Below are 13,260 nucleotides of genomic sequence, written 5' to 3' on the forward strand. Positions count from 1 at the left end.
CTTTTTCACCACTAACACAACCCGCAGAACACACAGCATACAACACACAACACAGACATACACATAGACATACGTAAAGGGCCTTTGGTCAAGCCTCTGCAGCTACTGGCTGGTCTGGGTGAACTACATGTAACGGGGAAAGATCATAGTATAAAGTCAACATCAGTGTGACCGCCCTACCTATAGAGTTGCTTATATTAAAACACTTTATTTGATATTTGTCATAACATATAGCAATAAAAGACCATTGGCACTCATGGATCATCTTTGCATAGCAGATTACTTATGTCTCTTTCACAAGGAGGTCCTTATCCTAGAACAGTACACATGTCAAGGCGTACCATTTAAAAACATATATGTTTATTGATTTGTATTCAATTTATACTCAAACTGTTTACAATTTGGCACATTTTCAGTAATGGTAGACTCATACACATCTGCAACCCAAGGCTAAACACAGTAGCAAATTCAGAGCATAGCTTGTGTCCTCCTGATCCCGGGGCATCTTATGCTATCCTGCAGTGCGGGTCTGGGAACTGGGCCACCAGCCCTCACCGTGTCCCATCCCCTGGTAGGCCCATTATTTTACCATGTCACCCAACAATGCCAGGACTTCGTTCACTTTATCGTCCCTCCTGGTGTGTTGAATGTGTTGCTCATCTGCTATAGCCCACTCAAGGAGATTGCATTTCCAATCCGCCTCTCCTGGCCTCGGAGCAACATCCAGTGTACCGCAACCCATCTCTTTGCCAACACCAGACCCAGTGCTAACATTTGCACCTGCATGTTCAAATATTTACACTCAGATAATTCCCCCAGGAGGCACATCCGAATCAAATTCTCTATCGCCACTGGAACCACCCAGGATAGTACCGACATCACTTTCTCTCACAAGTCTGCTATCTTGGGGCAGGTCTGCATCATATGAAGAAAGTCCTCTGCGGGAAGTCTGAATCTTTCACACATTGCAGGGGTAGCCTGAAAAATTCTAGATATCATAGCATGCGTTAGGTAGGTTCTATGCGCATAATGAAAGTGTATCTGCTTGAACCTAGCGTTGGGGGACACTCAGCGGACCTTCTAGGTGTTTAGGCGCTGACATATGGCGTAGTCACAGGATGAATAATTACGCAGTCAGGGACAGTATTCCCTCTCTGTGTGTAAATTCCCAGGGCCAAGGGCAGGGATATATATCCGGACAGCATCATTGGGTAAGTGCAAGACTGCCTTTGATGCTTTGATGACCTCAGTTTGAGGTTCACATAACAACTCATGCGTATTTCAATACTGTCCCTGACTGCGTAAATATTCAACGTGTAACTACGTCATATTTCATCGCCTACACTCCTAGAAGCATTGGAACTCTTGACCTCCCACACTATATCAAGATAGGAGGTAAGCATCCACAGTTTCGGATATTACCCTCATATATTGCAATTTATGGTCGAGGGGCCGTCTTAATAATTTCTGACCAACGTTCATAATCTCTCCTGCTGTACGTAGGTCTAATCACGGGACCGCCCTGGGTACAATGTACCTTGTGAGTGAGCTGAATCATATATATCAACACTATATGGATAGAACTACTGATCACTTTTGTATCGGGATATTAGCGATAGACACAAATAATTCACACTCATATTATATCCTCACTGACGTGTTTAAGTCTGATATAATCAAGCTGTTCTTTCAGTCTGCACATGATTTCCTATTAATTATGCACAGAATGTCACATGTTTTAAGCCAGTGAAATCCTCAAATGAATTTGGCATGGGTTTCCACACCACAACTGACAAACAAGATACACCTTGAGTTGGAGGTTATCCCAAGCACCTAAATTGATGCAAAAACGTGTACTGTAACTCCAATCTGTAAACTGTATTTTATTACCATATTACAACAATGGAATCTGTTTTGCTTTTAACCCTGATTAAGTTGTTGGGTGATATCCCATGAAACGACGAAACACGTGTTAGCTAAGGCTAAAAGAAGAAAATAAAATACAACACCTGAAGACAAGATATTTAAACCATCTGCGTTTTATATACTCTGATTGTACCACATTGTAATTTATTTGAATGGCGTGTGCTTCAAACCTATAAACTGTATTCACCTATGGTCTGATTGGTATTAGGGGAGTAGAGTGTATCTCCCCAATATTGAATGCACCGCGGGCCTTACATCCAGTGCACTGTACTTTATGTAATTACTATATGAGCCCCTGAAACCTTATCTACTCCCAATTCCATAAGTTTTCCTAATAATGTGTTTGCATTTTAAGTTAATCTAGAGAAAACTATTTTCTCAATATACGCCCATCTTAATTGACTTGTAGGCGAATTTTCTCAATGAAGGACCCAAATACCTTAGTATTTTGGTTATCTCTTTATATTTAGGTCCATGTGGACACTGAAGTACATAAATCACATTTGTGTTGCTACAGTTAGTCAGGAAAAGTTGTTTCCATGAAGGTTATAAAAGTTGTTCCAAAGGTTTTGAAGGAATGTTTGGGTACTGATGCTGCAAATTCCACAAGGATGCATTTGCTAACTAGAATCACAGGAGGTACAGGCAAACTCCCATATCCCACCCTTTCTTTGCATTGCCTGAAAGTGTTTAGATATGGTTCGCTCTGGCACCAAAGAAATCCAGTTTGAGTTCAGAAGAGGAGCAGATCCTTTATGTCTTGCCCCTTCCATCTGCAAAGAGTCTCGCTGTTTCCCTGTGTGCTGCTCACATTGCTACCTCCTTGTGTCCCGTGGCAACCAGGGAGCACAGGACCTTCACTTCTGGCAGAGTGGAAAGGCAACTCTTGGCTCTCTTTCTTCCTCTCTGTTTGTGAAAAGTGCAAAGTGCATATTTAGTACTGAAATACCAAAAGGAGAGACACTTGAGGTACAGTACAAAAGTCACAACACAAATCAAATTGTAGTACATAGCGGAGAAACAGGAACACGACCCAAGGTGGGAGCATTTAAGCAGGCTCACCCTGTTTGGGAAACATGTTTAAGGTGAAGAGGCAGGTGCCACTCTGTCACACTCCCAGGACAGTAGGCAGAGGCACTCTCCTGCTGTGAGTTGAGAGACTTGGAATCAGCAGTGCAGAACAAGAACTCTCTAAAAGTGGCCCAAATATCCAAGGGATGGGCAGAAAGGGGAAGCAGCTCAACATATTGATCAGTCATATCCTGGCAGTGGACGGCATCTTGTTATCATCGTGAGCATAGCGGTACAGTCTTCTTCATCCAAACCGTAGCGACGCATTGCTTCACCAAAACAAATAAGGTAGGCGCAGGGTGCTCGCAAGGGGTGGGGGGGGGGGGGGGGCTGACCCAGCAAGTGTATTTGAGGAGATGGGTCAACTGGAGTGTTAAGAATCTTAGAGACAGATTGGAATGTATCATTCCAGAAAAACAGCAAGTCCAGTGCAAAGCCATGCCATATGAATAAAGTCAGCGTTAATCAGACTATATCTACGAAACTTACTGGACGAGTCATTGCTAAAATATGAGATTCTAGCAGGCGTGTAGTAATATTGATGTAGAAATTTAAAATGTATCTACTTATGTTTATAATTAAAAGGGCAGTGGCGGCTCCTCCGCTATGGCGGAGGAGCGCCACCCTACTGCTTTTGAGCAGTGAAGTAAAGGAAATATAAAATGATAATAACTTTGAGTTATTATCATTTTATGTTTCCTTTGCGGGTGGGAGGGTGGGCGGTCTGCTTTGCTCTTGAAGCAGGGCAGGGAAGGAGTGGTTTACCCCCTCCTAGGTGTACAATGACTGTTTGGTCGGCCCTCTCGGGCTGCCCAAACCAGTCATGCGCACTTTCCCCCTTCTCCATGGAGGCTGCATTACAGCCTGCGTGGAGAACATGCCCAGGCCCCTATTCCCTGGTTGAGCATCAAACCAGGGTGCTCAAAACCAATCACAACGCTGCATTGCAGTGTTGTGATTGGTCAGGGGAGCCTGGCTGTTCTTTCTGGCTTCCTGTTCTTCGAGTCTACGAGGAGAGCTGGAGAAGAGACACGGGACCCGGCGGTAAGGTAAGTGTATAAATATTTTCTTTTTTGTATTGTGCAACTCCGCCGCCCCCTGGGCCCACCCCGCCTCACTACCCGCAAATCAAACTGGCCACCACTGTAAAAAGGGTATTCTTAACTTGTGAATAACAATATACCCAAGTCTTATCCGAAGGTTGGTAGCCCAGCGAGGCCTCGCATCAGTGTCTCGCCTGCGGGAATGAATCCAACCTGGCCATTAGAAAGGTACTGTAGATGAACTAGATGGAGTGTCCCATCTCAGCCCTTTCTATGTAAGCCATAAGGAGTGTGGTCTCAGGGAGCACAGTAGAAAAGGTGGAAAAAGCTGCCTGTACCTCCAAAAAGGGCGCAAGCGGAGTCGCATCCGGTCAGGTGCAGAAAGCTGACTGAGCGATGAAGATATTGTCTGCAAAAATATCACACATAGTTAGTAAACCAATCTTACGAAGGAGACATTTTGTGGCTGTCTCAAATGTAGATGGGAACATAGGGTTATACACTAAAGGGAGTAAAGATGAGGATGGAATTGATTGCTGTAGATCCCGCGCTATATCCCACCAGGCCTGTCAAATGGTGGCAAGGATTTCCACATCCCGATGAATGAAAATGTTGCACCACACAAATGCGAGCCATCAATGAATGTGTTCAGGTAAGCACCAGCTCCACCCTGACATGCTTGGGTGTTGTCCAGGACACAATCCAGTATTTTAAGTAATGTGCTTGCTATGCTAAGTAATAGGTACGAAAGCTTGACAGCATAAGGCCACCCAAATGCAGCATCATGGAAGAACATCCCACCGGATTCTGGGCTGCCCACCCACCCATATCAGATGGGACAGGACCTGTTTCCATCGGACAAAAAAGTGCAGTGGGAGAAACACAGGATTATTAGAAAATAAATACAAAAATGTATGGAGCATCACCATCTTGACTAATGAGATCCTCGCTAATAACGATAATGGGAACCCCATCCAACAGAAAGCTTGTCTATTGCAGCCCCAAAGTTACTATGGATCAGCTCATTCTCATCACGAGAGTTCCAAACCCAAAGATAACGAACACTATCAGTCCTCCAACAAAGTGGGTACTCCTGGAGGGGAGCAGGGCGATCATCAGTGAGCAGAAATATATCTAATTTGGACCAGTTGATTGAATCCCAGAATACCCACCAAAATGAATAATGGCACGAAGGATGGGTGCAAGGTTAACACCAGGGTGCTGAACATACAATATGAAGTCATCCATATACAACACGCAGCTTACAGATTGACTGCCAAGACAGAGCCTGTGATGTGATTGAAATCCCTACATAAAGAAAGTCAGAGGCTCAATTGCCAGAGAAAAAATTAAAGGGGAGAGGGGCCATCCCTCATGGGTTATTCACATGCACTCTAGCCCTTAGTGAGGTGTACAATAGGGTTATAAGTGACAAAAGTATTTACAAAGTCCCAGCCTATGGAGGACCTCAAGCATAAACATCCAATCTGAGAAATCATGTGCTTTCTCTTCAACAAGCCGAACGGCAAGTGATGGGAGTTGTCGATCGACCCTATGGAGAACCCCCATTAACGTGCTTTTGTTTGAAGGAGGTGGAATGTTCTGGCACAACCAGACTGATCCAGTAGTACTAAATATTGCATGAGAGACTGAAGCCTCTGAGCAAGTCTATTGGCAAAGATCTTATTGTCAATACTCAGCGATGGTGGCCAAAACAAAGGAAGATTGGAGGGGCCCTTATTAGGTTTTGAAAGAGCTGTGATAATGGCCTCCACAGTCAAAGGAGGAAGGGATCCTCTTGAGGTCACCTTGTTACACATTTCTAGGAGCATGGGAGCAAGTGTGGTGCTATAGGTTTTGTAGAAATCCACAGGCCATCAACACCGGAGGCCTTGCCACCAGGCAGACTAGCAATTGCAGTTTTAACATCTTCATGCATAACTGGGGAATTAAGGATCTCCCTGGCCTCACTAAATGTCCGAGGAGGCTTTACCAGGCCTGCACGCATTAGGAAAATCATAGTATGACTGGAACTCTGACAATATGGATAGAGGATCTGTACAGTAGTGCATTTAATAGCAGCAACTCCCACATACCCATGCTCCTGCCCAGCAATCCAAATAAGAATTTTACTGGCCTGTTCTCCTCACCAAAGGCATGAACCCTGGGCACCATATCCCAGATACAAAACCTCACACTCATCTCCTCTTGATAGTCTAGAAGACTTTCCAGGTACAGAATAGTCAGACTCAAGATGCTTAAGATGGGCTTGGAATGATTTTAGTGCGCCAGCACTCTTGGAGATGAAAACCCCTTGGATATAGGCTATGAAGGCCTCCCAGAGCGTAATGTTAACATCAACAGTTTTATCACTCAATTCAAAGTATTCAACAATGGCGGAGCCGACTTCACTTCGGAAGACTGTGCCCTGCAACTCAGTGCTGTAAAGCCTCCACTAATAGAATTGTGGTAAAGGGGTAGGTCAAGAGAGACAGTTTCAGATGTGAGTGATCCGAAATGATGTGAGGAAGAATGTCTACTGCATTCACATGAGACATGAGCAATATTGAGGGCATATAATAAATCAAAAGGGAGTGGATCACTAGTCCCAAAGAACCAGGGTGTGCAAAGGCAGTAAAGGTACTGTTTAAAAAACCCTCAATCACGTTATAAACGTTTCGGATGTTAGCGGTATATTTTCGTTCTCCGCTTCGTTATTGATAACGTGACAGCATCATCATTGGGTTTGTTGTAATGCTTTCTCCACCTGGAGATCGTACCACTGGTTGTGTTGGTAGTGATCGTAAATGAAAAAGAGTGAGTTTGGTGAAGTGTTCAGTGGTGAAAAAAATGGAAATATTTAAAATCCAACAGGGCTAGTAAAAAATCTTTAATTGTACTAGATGTTGGAGAGTTTAGTAGATTCCTCAGTGTGCACTCAGGGGTGAGTTAGGACCCTGTGCATTCTAAAAAAGTGTCATTAAAAAGGTCGACATGTTTCAGCCCTTGTTGTGCCCCGAAGGGTCACACGGGCTTTCTTCAGGACCTAGGAGGTGAGACAAAGACCTGAAAATTCACAGGATCTTTCGGGTGAAAGGATTTTGGGTTAATTAATCCCAAAAGTAACTGTTCATTTGAACCTATAGTTGTAGTTCCAAATAGCAAGGTCGGGAAGGAAAATAAGGGGAAGAAAAACAGACCTTGTTAGAGTAAAAATAATTATTAGTGAGGATAAAAACAGTTTATATTAACATATTTCTCAAAAACAGACAGCCAACAGTCCGAAAATATTGGTTTTTTTAGTCTACAAGGTTGTCTGCAGCAACTGGAAAATGGCAATTTTTATGTTTGGAGTCAAGACACTAAAAGCGTCCCGTTTCTCATATGGCAAAATTCGTCCCTCCTTCAAATACTAGTAAGAGAATCCACATTCCATCTTGTCATATATGGTGTATTGAGCGCTCATATGTAATAATATCAAAAGTGCATCTGAACGTATCAAAATAATCATTATTGAATCAGGCTAGTTAGTAGACGTTAAAGGTGACAACATTAACATGGAATGGATAGCCTGTGAGGTCCAAAACTAGCTTACGCGTGTGAATACGGCTAAGCATAAGGAAATGCAAAAGCGCGTAATAATGGCAGTAGTTCTGTATTTATTCGAGACAGTAGCGCTTATGTATTTACGAATGGCTCGGAAACGCTCATATATTTACGAATGGCTCAGAAATGCTTCGTTTTTTTACCAGATAGGTTATAGAAACAAGGGGAGCGGCACAATATTTTCCGTAATTGTGCCGCTCCCCTTGTTTCTATAACCTATCTGGTAAAAAAACGAAGCATTTCTGAGCCATTCGTAAATATATGAGCGTTTCTGAGCCATTCGTAAATACATAAGCGCTACTGTCTCGAATAAATACAGAACTACTGCCATTATTACGCGCCTTTTGCATTTCCTTATGCTTAGCCGTATTCACACGCGTAAGCTAGTTTTGGACCTCACAGGCTATCCATTCCATGTTAATGTTGTCACCTTTAACGTCTACTAACTAGCCTGATTCAATAATGATTATTTTGATACGTTCAGATGCACTTTTGATATTATTACATATGAGCGCTCAATACACCATATATGACAAGATGGAATGTGGATTCTCTTACTAGTATTTGAAGGAGGGACGAATTTTGCCATATGAGAAACGGGACGCTTTTAGTGTCTTGACTCCAAACATAAAAATTGCCATTTTCCAGTTGCTGCAGACAACCTTGTAGACTAAAAAAACCAATATTTTCGGACTGTTGGCTGTCTGTTTTTGAGAAATATGTTAATATAAACTGTTTTTATCCTCACTAATAATTATTTTTACTCTAACAAGGTCTGTTTTTCTTCCCCTTATTTTCCTTCCCCACCTTGCTATTTGGAACTACAACTATAGGTTCAAATGAACAGTTACTTTTGGGATTAATTAACCCAAAATCCTTTCACCCGAAAGATCCTGTGAATTTTCAGGTCTTTGTCTCACCTCCTAGGTCCTGAAGAAAGCCCGTGTGACCCTTCGGGGCACAACAAGGGCTGAAACATGTCGACCTTTTTTTTTTTTTTTTTTTTTTTTTTTTGAAAACCTTTATTTCAGAATTCAGGACACAGCTATTCAGCCGACAGCCCGGAGGTTCGGCAGCATTAAGAGTTGGATACAATGATGTGTCCTCAATACAGTTCAAAGAGTAATGCAAAGGTCCAATTTTAAGTAAACACTGAAAAAACTCACAACAAACCCCAGCAAGGCAAGGACATTGAAAGCCCATGGCGAAAGCCCCCAGGGGAGGCAGGACCCCACTCGTCTACTAGTTACAAAACTGTGTACGGAGGAAGAGGGGGGACAGCAGAGGCCCAAAGCGGTTCCCAGAACCCAACTGTGCTGGAAAGTAGGTCAGGGGGAAAGCTGTTCCTCAGGAGGTTCCAGATCCGGGGCAAGACATATTCCCCCCCTGTATTGGTTCCACCGCCCCCAGATGGCATGCCACTTCCGGGGGCGACCTCTAGAGCAGTAGACCGTCTTCTCCCTAAACATGCTCCAGTCCATGTTCTCCTTCCACGCGGTCAGTGTAGGGGGTCCCGGGGAGCCCCACAATCGCGCGATATCCCTTTTTGCTACCATGTTACCCAGAGTCACCCATTGGGTCTGCGCCTCATCGAGGTCCGTGGGCCCCCAGACGTTCAGGAGGCAGCACCGCGCCTCCGGCTGTACCGCAGTGCCCGTCACCTCCCCCATAACTGCATGGACTCTCCTCCAGAACTCCACAATGGCACTACATTCCCAAATAATGTGCAGGAAAGTACCCACCATACCACATCCCCTTCTGCACAGGCCGTCCTCCGAGAATCCCATGTGGACCAGTCTTGGCCCCGTCACGTACACCCGGTGCAGTATTTTAAGCTGCACCAGCCTCAGACGCGACGGGATCGCAACCTCCTTAGGAGAAGAAACCGCTGACTGCCAGTCCTCATTATCCAACTCAAGGCCATCCCTAGTCCACTGTTCTCTCAGCCCCAAAAGCATGTCTGCCCGGACGTTAATCAACTTCTTATATATAAGCGAGATCGTGCTCTCGGGCATATGACCATCAAGGACTCGATCCTCAAGGGGAGAGGACTCCGGCACCTTCTCACCCTCAACGAGGACTGATCGGAGGGCGTGACGCAGCTGGATATACCTGAAATACTCTGAGGGCCCTAGCTCATACTCAGTCTGCAACTCCTCGAAGGACTTCACCCTCCCCTTACGCAGCACATCTCCCACCTTAGATATACCTATCAGGTCCCACTTATCAAAGCCCTTCGTATGCCAGAGTCTTCCCAATCTTTCCGATTCAAACAATGGGGTAGCGAGGGTGAGCCTACCCTTCCAGCCCAACGAGTCAGTCGCCATCTTCCATACACGCACCGCCACGCCTGTGGGCCCCGTAAGGGACGAGTCTAAGGACCGCAAATACAACGCCCTGTAGTAGTTGCCGCCACGCAGCAGCCACCTATCCATGGCATATCCAGGGCTGAGGGCAGGGCCATAAAGCCCATGGTTGATCGCGCTCAGCTGCGTGGCCCAGTAATACCTTCGGATGTCCGGGAGCGCGATGCCCCCATCGTACCATGGGAGCGTCAACTTTGAAATAGCTATTCGCGGCCGCCCATCCCACAGCAACGTCCGCTGGAGGCCTTCGATCTCCCGAAAGTATTTGGCCGGTACCCAGTCCAAGGTGTTCTGGAGGGCGTAAAGGAAGCGGGGAAGAGACATCATTTTGAACAGGGCCGCACGCCCAACAAGGGAGAGCGGCAGCCTCCGCCAACCTTCGACATCTCGCCTCAAGCGCGCCAAGGGGGGGAGCAAATTCCTCTCATAGCGCACAGCAGGATCCATGGATATAAAAATCCCCAAATACACGAAACCCTGCTGGGCAACCTGTATCGAACATGTTCTAGGGATCGGTGGGACCTCGCCACTAAGAACGTACAAGTACGATTTGCCCCAATTAATCACAAGCCCGAATTCCTACCGAACGAGGCGAGTACGTCACAGACCACTATAAGTGACTTCTTAGGTGAGGCAAGATACAGCAGGATATCATCGGCATAAAGTGAAATACGGTCCTCGTGATCAGGCGACCACCGAAGGCCCCGTATATCGGGGTGCCAACGTATCCACGCAGCCAACGGTTCAAGGGCGAGGGCGAACAACAGAGGCGACAGGGGACAACCCTGCCGAGTACCCCTACCAAGCTGAAACGGAGTAGATGCCCGACCATTCACCACAACATTCGCTAGTGGCCCCTCGTACAGCAACCGAACCCAACTCACAAAACCGCGACCGAAACCAAACTTGGCCAGCACGGCCCATAAGTATGCCCACTCCACCGTGTCTAAGGCCATCGTGGCATCAAGAGATGGCCTTAGACACGGTTTGGCAGTTCGGGCTGGACTGTTCCCATGAGGCACAGGGTCAGACTGATTTGCATATGGCCATGTCTGAACTGGGGTGGCAGAGTGGGCTAAAGAACGGTGATGGATTAAACCCAGATCAGTTGACTGGGGGTGAGTGCTTGCAATGTTCAACACTCCGTCCATCATTTCTTTTGGTTTTGGCCTAGGTATGCCAACACCTGCCTGGCCTTGTGAGGGCTATTTAAACTCCGCACATTCCACATCAGCGAATTAAGAGAGAAAGATCTTGATGTGAAGTGAACAGACCATACCTCCGATAAGTAAACGTACCAAGTGTAGTGTAAAACATGTAATTATGAATGTGTGACGAACAGACAGCTACTAATTATCACTTAGTATAGAGGTACTATGCTGCTCCCTATCTTGCTGCATCAATAGGCCCGAAAGAGTACACTGCAGTACACACCAAGTGGATCCCAGCACACCCAGTTGAGAGAGCGATTGTTCACAGCAGACTGGGTCCCCCTAAATGAGACTGAAATGGGCGAGAGGCAGGGAACAATGCTCAGGGCTGCCTGCGCTCCACTAACAGTCAGCCATCTTCTTCACCAACCCTTTGGAGCTCCCCCAAAGCTATACTTCTCTGACAAGCTCAAATGAGAGCAAAACACGTGTCAGGTGTTGCTTTTATTCCTTCCACGTTGGCTTGGATAGTATAGTATTTTATTAATCCAAAGTTGTAATACTGTGCATGGAGTGGTAATAGACTTGTTGTTCAGCTTAGCATGGATATCATTGGCTAATGCTATGCTTAAAGGCGTTGCTGCAAAAATGGCAAAATGTTTTGTTGTTTTGTTCCTCAATTGCTTGGATAGCACTGTGCTAATTGTATGCTTAAATTTGTGCTAGAAAAAACAGAGATTTGAGGTGGGGAGATTTAGAGACTCACTGTTGTCTCCAGCTAGAGCAACTATCCACCTTACCTAGGTAACTAGCCAAAGTACCTAGTCTACTCTTGTTTAGTATGTGTGTGTGTGTGTGTGTGTGTATATGTATATATATATATATATATACATATATATATATATATATATATATATATATATATATATATATATATATATATATACATATTACCTACTGGCGGTCGCCAGTAGGTAGTTATAGTTAGGACCCTGTTTCCATAGGAAATCCGCAACATTCTATTTTGAATAACTTTGGCGCCGGTCGACGAATCCTCGCGAATTTTTCAAAATAGGTGGGGCGCTACGCTCCGCTCCTACCCTGAAAGTCTCGGGGGGATTCGTCAAGCAGGGGCTGAGATAAAAGGGGGGTCCCAAAACGCGTTTTTCCCATGCATTTTTCCATAGGACCTTTAGACAGGGCTACAGCCCGAACGGCTGAACAGAATTTAATGAAATTTGGCAGAGAGGTAGTCCCCAGGTCAAGGAAGTGCCTTTTGTAGGTTTGGTGTAAATCTGTTCAGTAGATTCTGAGAAAATAGCCTTTAAATCAATATATATATCTGTGGCAGCTTACGGTGCGCTTACCGTGCGCTTACCGTAAGCTTACCGTACGCATACGGTGGCGTGCGCGAGCGCGATTCTGATTGGCTCTTAGATCTTAGTAAACATTCGAGTCGGTCGAAACCAGGAAGCGGCGGCCGCCATTTTCTCTCTCGCTTCCTGAGTTGGGCAGCAAAAACGTACCCCAAATATATGTAAAGAGGCAGTTTCATGAGATCCTAACCACCCAGCATTGATACAGGGGTCCCCAAGCCACCCCCAAGCCCAAAAAAAAATAAAAAAATTTTTTCGGAAAATCGCCGATTACGCTTACCGTACGCGCACGGTAAAAAATTGTAAAAAAAAAAAAAACTATCCACATTCTCCCCACCCCGTGTGCAAATGGTGCCCGAAGAATACATTTCACAAAGATGCGCAAAATATGTCCCCCATGTGCGCACGGTGCGCGAAGCGCATCGTGCGTACATGGCCCATCCCGCTTAACGTGGGCACGCGGTGAGCGCAGCGCACCGCGTGACCACTGTGCGTGCACGGCACTAACTGCGTAAAGTGGCCGCGCGGTGCGCGAAGCGCACCGCGTGCTCACTGTGCGCGCACGGAACGAACTGCGTTAACTGGGCGCGCACGCCACGAATGGCGTAAAGTAACTTAGCATTTAAAAAACCTCGCAAATTTACTGAAAAAAACATAGGTTTCACACATGTTATAGTTAGCTGGACATTTTACTGATAAAAAACCAATGAAATTCCCCCGT

At 45.5% G+C, this 13,260-nt stretch overlaps 1 protein-coding gene across 2 annotated transcripts in view; it reads left to right on the forward strand.

The window, feature by feature from the left end:
• Nucleotides 1-13,260, forward strand: part of DYRK4 (dual specificity tyrosine phosphorylation regulated kinase 4) — an 827,849-nt gene that overhangs the window by 83,976 nt on the left and 730,613 nt on the right. The window lies entirely within an intron of this gene.

The sequence above is a fragment of the Triturus cristatus genome, chromosome 4_1 (genome assembly GCF_964204655.1).
Source record: "Triturus cristatus chromosome 4_1, aTriCri1.1, whole genome shotgun sequence".
Taxonomy (NCBI): domain Eukaryota; kingdom Metazoa; phylum Chordata; class Amphibia; order Caudata; family Salamandridae; genus Triturus; species Triturus cristatus.